The 9,504-nt window shown below is 44.1% G+C and overlaps 1 pseudogene; it reads right to left on the bottom strand.

Moving 5' to 3' along the window:
• Positions 1–320: 320 nt before the first annotated feature.
• On the bottom strand, positions 321–1,385 carry LOC122467586 (annotated as a pseudogene).
• Between the last annotated feature and the right edge of the window lie 8,119 nt (positions 1,386–9,504).

Raw genomic sequence — 9,504 nt, forward strand, 5'->3', positions numbered from 1 at the left:
GCAAGGTGAGGTTGTTCTTTTTTTCTGGGAACTGAGCTGGGCCTGGGCTCTGAGGTATGGGAAGGTGTATGGCACCCAAGCCAAGGTGTGGAGGTTGGGTCTGAGCCTAAAATGCCAATAGTGTAAAATTCTGCTGTGGGTGCTGGGGAGGAGGGGACCATATTCCAGTAACTAAACCTGGGGGAGGGGCTGTTGTGAGTTTCACTTAGCTTGTGACCAAGTCCTCTGTTAAGTCTTATTAAGAGCCTGGCCTCCAGTGAACTAGATACCATGTATAGATGTACTATAGGGAATTAAGGAGAACCATCTTCCTGTAGCCTACAGAGATGGTTGGCCTAGAAGAGCTGTATTTTTTTTTTTTTTTTTGTCACAGGGGAACTTTATTGGGGGGAAACATGGTCACATGCCAACAGGCATGCTTTCCCTCACATTCTGATTCTTGGACACACACACACACACACACTCATCTCCAGCCTCTCCCACACACACAGTCCAGTTCTCAGCCACAGGGGTGGGACACTCCTCAATTCCTAAGATCCGGAAGCAACAGGGGCAGGAGAGAGTCAAGGAGGTGAGCAGTGAAGTGGTTCACAGGTGGGGGTCTCCCACCCCATCCGGGTCCCCTCTGTGGGAGGGAGCAGGGGCAGCTCAACGTGGGGCTCCTCAAGAGCCTCACCCCCACTTCCCTGATGTTGTCGGCGCCCCCAGCGTCAGCTTGTCTTGCAGCCACTGCATGATGAAGGTGCTGTCTTTGTAGGAGTCCTTGGTGAGGATGTGTAGGTCAACCACGGCCTCATCCAAGGTGCTCTTGGCCAGTGAGACTGTCTCCTCTGGGCTGTTGGAGATCTCATAGAGGAAGACAGAACAGTTCAGGGCCAGGCTCGGGTGGATGGGGTTGGTGTGCAGTATCTCCTTGCTGATGTCTATGGCCTCCCGGGAGGTCCACAGAGCAGAGATGCTGAAACGTTTTTAGTTATCACTGGTGGCCACCTCTGCCAGATAGTGGGGCATTCACCCTTCATTTTTGGGTGGAAGAGCCTGCTTTCAGCGTCACCAGTGTCCTTGATGAGGTGGTGTCCAGCAGGTCCTCCACGATGTCACACACCTCCTGGAGCTCGGTCTCCACCTTCTCCCAGGACACTTGGACCTCCCTGCCCTTCTCTTGTTAGCCCGCTTCATCACTTTTCTGCTCAGCACTGGGCAGATCCCTCCGGGCAGAGCTCTGATCACCCACCACACCCTTGCAGGCCACTGAGAGCCGGTTTCAGTCTTCACAGGATAGCTCCTCCCCTTTTCCATGGTGCTCTTCATGAAGGCTGCCATGTTGTCACGGCCCTGGCCTGCTCTGCCAACTTGGCCTTCTGGATCACAGTGGCTCCCTCCATGGCTCTGGGGACAGACAGACAGGCAGCGGGCTAACTGGCTGCCTCGAGACCAGTGCCAGACCCGGGGCAGCAGCAGTAAAGGCCACAGGCCAAGAAATAAGAAATAAGCAAAACCAGACTTTTCCCTGAGAACATACGTTTTGCACCTTGAGACACCTCACACTGGCTGGGAGGCATGGGATGAGGATGTATGTGGGTGCTGGGGAGGAGGGGACCATATTCCAGTAACTAAACCTGGGGGAGGGGCTCGTGCATTAATGTCTTGGGTGTATGAAGACAGTAACTTGTTTCAGTTCAAGGTCATAGTTTGGAATGCCAGGAACACAGAGGCTACACTTAGTTTTCATCAGCTTCTTAACACTTTTCTATAAAATTTCTACCATGAAAGGTATGCTATTGCTCATCAGAAGCAACTTCCATACTTAATAGGAAAAAAAAAAAACCTAGCATTTCAAAATAGAACAATATTTTAAATATTTTAAGATAACAACAGTCTGTGGGAGCCTCACGACCCCTTTCTCTTCTCAGCCCTTAGTGTATGTGTGTTCACGTGCGCACACATTCACTGTTCCCTCTCAAACATCCTCAGTGCAGGTGGAGGACTTATGTTCTTACAATCTTAAAACCTTCGATTATAACTCACGCTAAAATAACAAAGGTAATAAAATGTGTAGGTGGAAGCTTGCCAAACATTTGTAGAGTACCGTACCGTTCATAAAGCGCTTTAAAAATATTTGACTTCATTTGAATAATGCTTTTCTGCCAGTGTTCTGGTAGAAGTTTCTTTCTTATTTTATTTGTTCGCTGAGGTATATAAAACAGCTCATTTTAAAAGACTAGGCAGACGTTAGCTCCGACTAGCCTCAAAGGGTTAGCACAGGAGAACTGTGTTCAATTTCCATTCTTGGTATCACAGGCCTTGATCTCTAAACAAATACATGAAGTGGGTCTCTAAATTCTGAGTGGAAGTAAGCTAATCATTGACATTCGAGACACTCTGCTACTTGACACACTTAAACAATAAATGCCCAGCCGCTCTACAAACTAAGTTTCTACTGTGGTGAAGAATTATCCCCTTAAGGGGCCCACACAGCTCTGTTGCGGTGTTTGTCAGACTGCAACCTGTCTGCTCCCTTTTCGGTATCACTCCGAGTGGCCAGCTCAGAGATTGGCACAAAGGGAGTGGCTACTGTGTCTTTGTTGAACAGGGAAAAATAAGGTAATTGCCACCAAAGGAGAACTCTGTCAGTCACAGGTGCTTGCTAACAAGTGCCAGATTGAATCCTCTTATCTACTATGTGGTGTATTAATCATAATCCTATTCCCAGGCAGAGAAACAGAGGCTGTGATATAATAAGACATACATATTTGGTATTTGTCCTCAGTTCCTGGCACCGTGCCCTAAAACACTTGTAATTTCCTGAGCCACAGGGGTGATAAAGGCATCTTTTGTTACAGTATTTGGTCTTAGTCCCTGACTCCCGACATAAAGAGTTTTAAGCTGTTGGGATCCCTGGAGTGATAAGAATGTGTTTTGTATGCTAACGAGATGATGGTGGTTGGGGACCCCTAGATAGTTCCAGGATGGGGGCTGGTCACCAGAAAGACCAAGATATGATCACAGGGTTAGAAGTTTCACCCCCATTCTCTGATTTCAGGGGAGGGGAGTAGGGGAGAGGCTGGAGATTGAGGTAATCACCAGGGGCCATGCTTTAATCAATCATGCCTATTTAATGAAACTTCCATAAAGATCCTGAAACTATGTTGGGGGAGAGGGTGGTCAGAGAGCCTCCTGGTTGGTGAGCACATCAAGGTGCTGGGAGGGTGGTGCACCTGGAAAGAGCATGGAAGCTCCAGGCCCCTTCCCATATACCTTGGCCTGTGCATCTCTTCAATGTGCCTGTTCCTGAGTTGTATTCTTTATAAGCCAGTAATGGTAAGTAATGTGCCTTCCTGAGTTCCATGAGCTATTCTAGCATATTACAGAACCCAAGAAGAGGGGTATGGAAATCCTCAATTTTGTAGCTAGTCAATCAGTTAGAAGTATGGGAGGCTGCCACAACTTGTACTTTCATCTAAAGTAGGGGACAGGTCTGTGGGACTGAACCCTTAATCTCTGGGTAGCTAGTGTCATAATTGAGTTAAATTGTAGGACACCCACTTGGTGTCTGGAAAGTTGGAGAATTGCTTAATGTGGAAACCCCACATTTGGGGCCATAGTGTTGAGTAAAAATGGTTTACAGAGGCTCAGAGAGGCTAACTTGTTCAACTTCTACATGAGACTGGGAGAGCTGGGATCTGAACCAAATACCATGTTGTCTTCTGTTTTACCTGTTTAATTTCTGGAACATTCATATTAATTCCAGTATTGACAAAAAATGTGTTTCACGAGAAACCCACAGTAGCACCTCAAAATGAACAGTTTTGTAACCTTTACCAGAGGAAAAATGAGCCTAGATGCACCACTGAATGTCACATTGCATTTATATGGCTGGAGCACTATATCTGGAAATGAAGACCTGGTCCCAGGTTCCCTATGGACTAACAGTATTATTTCTCATAAGATACATGGTCTCTCACTTTGGCTTATTTTCTTCTCTTCTTTCAAAACATAAGTAACTCATTAACTGTGTTTTTGCTTATGAAATGACAGGAAGCTTCAGGAAATCACAATGTGTGCTTCAGAGGAACAGGTTGGGAGAAAGGTATGAGAAATAGTTGGGGGATCACTCCCACTAACAAAAATGCCGCTCCCACAACCACCACCAGCATCTGGTTTCCTTAGGCTGAGACGGATGTGGTAGTTTTTTTCGTCCTTAAGCGAATATCACATCTATGATTTTCCTTTCACTAAAAAGTTATATCCCATCATTACCCATGCCTGTTCAAACCGCAAATATTTTAAACATGACTCTGACAGGACACAGATTTTTAGTAAATAAAAGCAAATATCCAAGCTGCATTAATGGCAAAGGTAGTTTGCAAACTTCTCTCTTTGATCAAATTCTTCTCATTGTTTATTTGGAAGTGGTCAGCTTCCAAAGTGTCTTTGAAGTAAGTTTGAATATATCTTTTTCCTCTTCCTCTACCTCTCGAAACACACACACACACAAACCACTTGTTTCTATAGTAATATTTAGTTCTTGGTTATGGATTTATGTTATACATATATGAATGTTTCAGTGCCTGGTTTTTGAGGTCTGCAATCAATACACTGTATGTCTAATAAACTGGTGATCAGACTGGCTGTACATCATAGCTTCTAATCTATAATGACTTGTATTATAAAACAATCCCTATGTTTAAAAACTGTAATTAGTAGGGGCGCCTGGGTGGCTCAGTTGGTTAAGTGTCTGACTTCGGCTCAGGTCATGATCTCACGGTTCCGAGACTGCTTGGGACTCTTTGTGTATACCTCTCTCTCTCTCTGCCCCTTCCCCCACTTGCACTCTCTCTCTCTCTCAAAATAAATAAGTAAAATTAAAAAAAATCTTTACAAAAACTGTAATCAGTATATAATGACTGTTAAGATTAACTTCTTAACCTATTAGATTTTGAGCACACAAACAGGTATTGTCTTTGTCTGAGTATCAACATGAAAAGTCTCTACAAATCCATCTGAAATTGCCCTCAAAGTCTGTGACATCTCTTATTTTAGGGTGGCAAACTCTCCCTAGTCAAAATGGATTTGAGTTTTGAAAAAGGCCTCATTCAGAGGCAGGCTGTTGAGTAAAAGGAATAATCAAACTGAGTATTAAGCTGCTTTTTTGGTTAGAAATAAGTTTTTACTAAAATATAATGCAGTGATTCTCAGTGGGAAATAAAAATTCTGGGGATGGCGTGTTGGTGATGTATTTTGAAAATGCATTCACGGATGGGAAACAGGAAAAGAAAATCTTGATTTCACCAAATAAGCAACAAAAAATAAACTTTAAATTTAAACTTTCTTGGGTGATATGATCAGTGATATGGGCTGTAGGATAGAGAATAGCTGGTGATCTTTTTTTTTTTTACACATTTCAAAAAATGTGTACTTTTAAAAGGTTAAGAAATATTCTTGTAATAAGACTGTTTTTTTCTTGTGTGGCTCCTAACCTGATTTAAGGGCAATTCACAAAATAGGAGTCCAGAAATATTTTGAAAAATGGCAGCTTCATTAAAATATAGGTATGGTCTTCTAGAGTAACTATTATGAAGGTTAATGCTCAGTGTAATATTACAGTTCTAGTATTCTCACTTAAAAATTAGATTACTACTTGATAATCATCTTTTCTTTTCATGCTTGTTTATTTTTGAGAACGAGAGAAAGGGAGAGAGAGACAGAGTGCGAGCTGAGGAGGAGCAGAGAGAGAGGGAGACACAGAATCCGAAGCAGGCTTCAGGCTCTGAGCTGCCAGTGCACAGCATGACTTGGGGCTCAAACTCACGAACTGCGAGATCATGACCTAAGTTCAAGATGGATGCTTAACTGACTGAGCCACGTAGGCACCCCACCTTGCCTTTAAAAAAATTCTTGTTGGGGCGCCTGGGTGGCGCAGTCGGTGAAGCGTCCGACTTCAGCCAGGTCACGATCTCGCAGTCCGTGAGTTCGAGCCCCACGTCGGGCTCTGGGCTGATGGCTCAGAGCCTGGAGCCTGTTTCCGATTCTGTGTCTCCCTCTCTCTCTGCCCCTCGCCCGTTCATGCTCTGTCTCTCTCTGTCCCAAAAATAAATAAACGTTGAAAAAAAAATTAAAAAAAAAATTCTTGTTATGTTTATTTATTTATTTCTTGAGAGAGAGACAACAAGCCAGGGAGGGACAGAAAGAGAGGGAGAGAGAATCCCCAGCAAGCTCCACAACTTTCAGCACAGAGCCCAACTCGGGGCTCGAACTCACAAACTGTGAGATCACGACCTGAGCCAAAACCGAGAGTCAGACGCTTAACTAACTGAGCCACTCGGGCACCCTGATAATCATCTTTCTTATCTAGATGTTTCCTCCAATAATTGAAGCACTTTGCAGAATAAACAATCCTTATGAAAAAAGAGCAAATTATACAGTATCTTGTTAAATGGGTTCTCAGGAAATTTTAGGTCCTAGAGAAATACCGATGGTAATTTCCCACAGTTTAGTTGTTTTTTGTTGGTGTTTTGGGCCAAACCTAGTCCCAGGTGTTATGTTTGTAAAACTGAGATCCTGCAACTTCTGTCGACATATCTAAGTGAGCTCTTGATTTCTTCTGAAGGAAAATGGATCTCACACATCTTAGCTAGCACCCCCAGGCTTTTTCCTGCCCAGACAGAATCACCTGGTATTATCAAGCACTGTAAAGAAAATGCTGTGAGAGAATCTAGATAAAGACACATATGCTGGCTCCTGCCCTGTAATTTCTCTACTGTCTAATCTGAGAGGCAGCGTGGGCACCAAGTGTGATGCATTACCACCTCCAAAAGGGAAACAGAAACGTGTTTCCTGCCCTGTACAACTCCCCTTACCTGGATATACAGATTTTGCCAGTGTCCAATGTCTTAGACAAGAAAGTAGCCGGTCTAGTGCAGGGTCTCCAATGACCACAGTTTCTAGAGTCTAAGACCCTTTGTTTCAGCACTGAGTGGCAGTGTCACATCGCCCAGACAGCTGTGCATTCAAGACAATCCATTGAAGTCAAATGTTGGGGAAGAATTCCTTGGTTGGGCTCGGAACAAGATTCAGCTATTTTGGGGGCTTCAGCTGCTGTCCTTACCAGTTCTGCACGATCTAGAAGTTGCTCTCCTGCCTTCTATTGAGATAATTTGGGAAAGGGCATGAGATGGAATTTTAGCCTCTGCATCTATCATTGTTGCTGCTTTAAAATCAACAAATTCTTGGAATTCTTTCTACCAGCTTGATAAAATCTAGATGCCGCTTCAGGTTTGTGGGGCTTAGGAAATCGTGGGAAAATCAACCAAAGTGATCAAGAATCTTGTGCTTGTTGTCACTTGATGAGTAAATCAAAGAGTGAGACTCACTTTGGATCCCTTGCAGGGTAGTTTTCACCCTGGGCTCTGCTGAGCATGGTCATATGACTGTGGCCACATGACTGTGAGGCGTGGCGGGGCACAGCCTCTCCATCCCCTGGGGTGCTTGTTGAGATTTAGACTCTCAGACGTACCCAGATGTTCTGATGAGCCCATGTTTTATCCACTGCCAGATGATTCTCTCACACACTAAATAAAGCTTGAGGAACACTGCTGGCTAGGAGCCCCTAGATCTAGGAGTTGGAAATTAGGGTCCTGGGCTGTCCCTACCACCCATTTCCAACTCACCCATTTTACACACTGGAATCGCCCCTATGCTTTCATTTGAAGAAACGCTTCTATGACCAAAACCAAAACCAAAACCCTGAAACACTTGAGAAACAATCACTCCAGCATAAATATCTGAAAGGGGCCTTCTCATGCTTGTCTTCACTGATGATGTCTTTCTGTTTAAAATGCAAATGAATGCATAGGGACACCTGGGTGGCTCAGTCAGTTAAGCTTCCAACTTCGACCCAGGTCATGATCTCACGGTTTGTGCGTTCGAGTCCCACATTGGGCTCTGTGCCGCCAGCTCGGAGCCTGGAGCCTGCTTCGGATTCTGTGTGTCTCTCTCTGTCTGACCCTCCCCTGCTCACGCTCTCTCTCTCTCAAAAATAAATAAGCATGAAAAAAAATTTTTTTAAATTCAAATGAATGCCTAAGAAAGTGATTTTGTCCAGATAACTTCAGGACACAGAAAGCCACTCATCTCATGTACTGCAAGGACACGGTTCTGTACCTCCAGCTGCAACTGATTTGTACAACTCGGGAGTTCCTGAAGACCCCCATGAGTGCTGGCTTTGGTGTCTGGGATTAATGCTTTCCCCTCCGTGGCACAGCCAGCACCACACCCAGCCCCCTCCAGTCCTCAAATCTGGCCTTCAGCCCGAGTTCCTCATTTGAGACAAAGTTTAAGAATGTGATATATACAAACATGATCGCGGAATGCATCCCACATGCTGGCTTTTAGGTCACACAGAATGAAGACATAAGAACACGTTAATATGGCTGCTTATAAAACAATTTTGTAGTGTGGTGTTTGCTTTCCTAAATGCCTGAAGTAAGTCTTTCCTATTGTGTCAAATTGAGCAAGCAATCTAGACAATGAAAGAAACAAGTGGACTTTCAAATTTTAAAGCCATTCAAAATTCATATAACATCCCATTGAGTTTCATATGTTACAAAAACTCATTAACATGATTCAGATCAGTTTGGTAGCATAAACACTTCAAATCCATAAAATATGATACACAGTACCTCGCATATTTATTTATTAAACTACTATATATAAAGCTTATACTAAAAATATTTCAAGAACTACAAAGGAAATAATATACTTGAGTCAGGCCTTCAAAAAGTATACAAACAGGATGTAAGAGTGAAAGAGTAAATGCTCATACTATACTCTGTAGCAAATGAAAGACTTAATTTTTTTTTAATTTTTTTTTTTTTAACGTTTATTTATTTTTGAGACAGAGAGAGACAGAGCATGAACGGGGGAGGGTCAGAGAGAGAGGGAGACACAGAATCCGAAACAGGCCCCAGGCTCTGAGCTGTCAGCACAGAGCCCGACGTGGGGCTCGAACTCACGGACCGTGAGATCATGACCTGAGCCGAAGTCGGACGCTTAACCGACCGAGCCACCCAGGGGCCCCAAGACTTAATTTTTTTTAATGTTTATTTATTTTTGAGAGAGAGAGAGACACAGAGAGTGAGAGAGTGTGAGCGGGAAAGGGGCAAAGGGAGAGGGAGGAATCTGAAGCAGGCTCCAGACTCGGAGATGTCAGCACAGAGCCGATGCAGGGCTCGAACCCACGGACTACAAGATCATGACCTGAGCTGAAGTCGATGGCTAACCTACTGAGCCACCCAGGTGCCCCTAAGTTTCGTTTTTTTTTAATGTTTATTTTTTTGAGAGAGAGAAAGCAGAAAAGGGGCAGAGAGAGACACACCCACAGAATTCAAAGCAGACTTCAGACTCTGAGCTGTCAGCACAGTGCCTGATGCGGGGCTTGAACCCATGTACCAAGAGATCATGACCTGAGCTGAAGTCAGATGCTTAACTGACTGAGCCTTCCAG

This window comes from Prionailurus bengalensis, chromosome B1, assembly GCF_016509475.1.
Source record: "Prionailurus bengalensis isolate Pbe53 chromosome B1, Fcat_Pben_1.1_paternal_pri, whole genome shotgun sequence".
Taxonomy (NCBI): domain Eukaryota; kingdom Metazoa; phylum Chordata; class Mammalia; order Carnivora; family Felidae; genus Prionailurus; species Prionailurus bengalensis.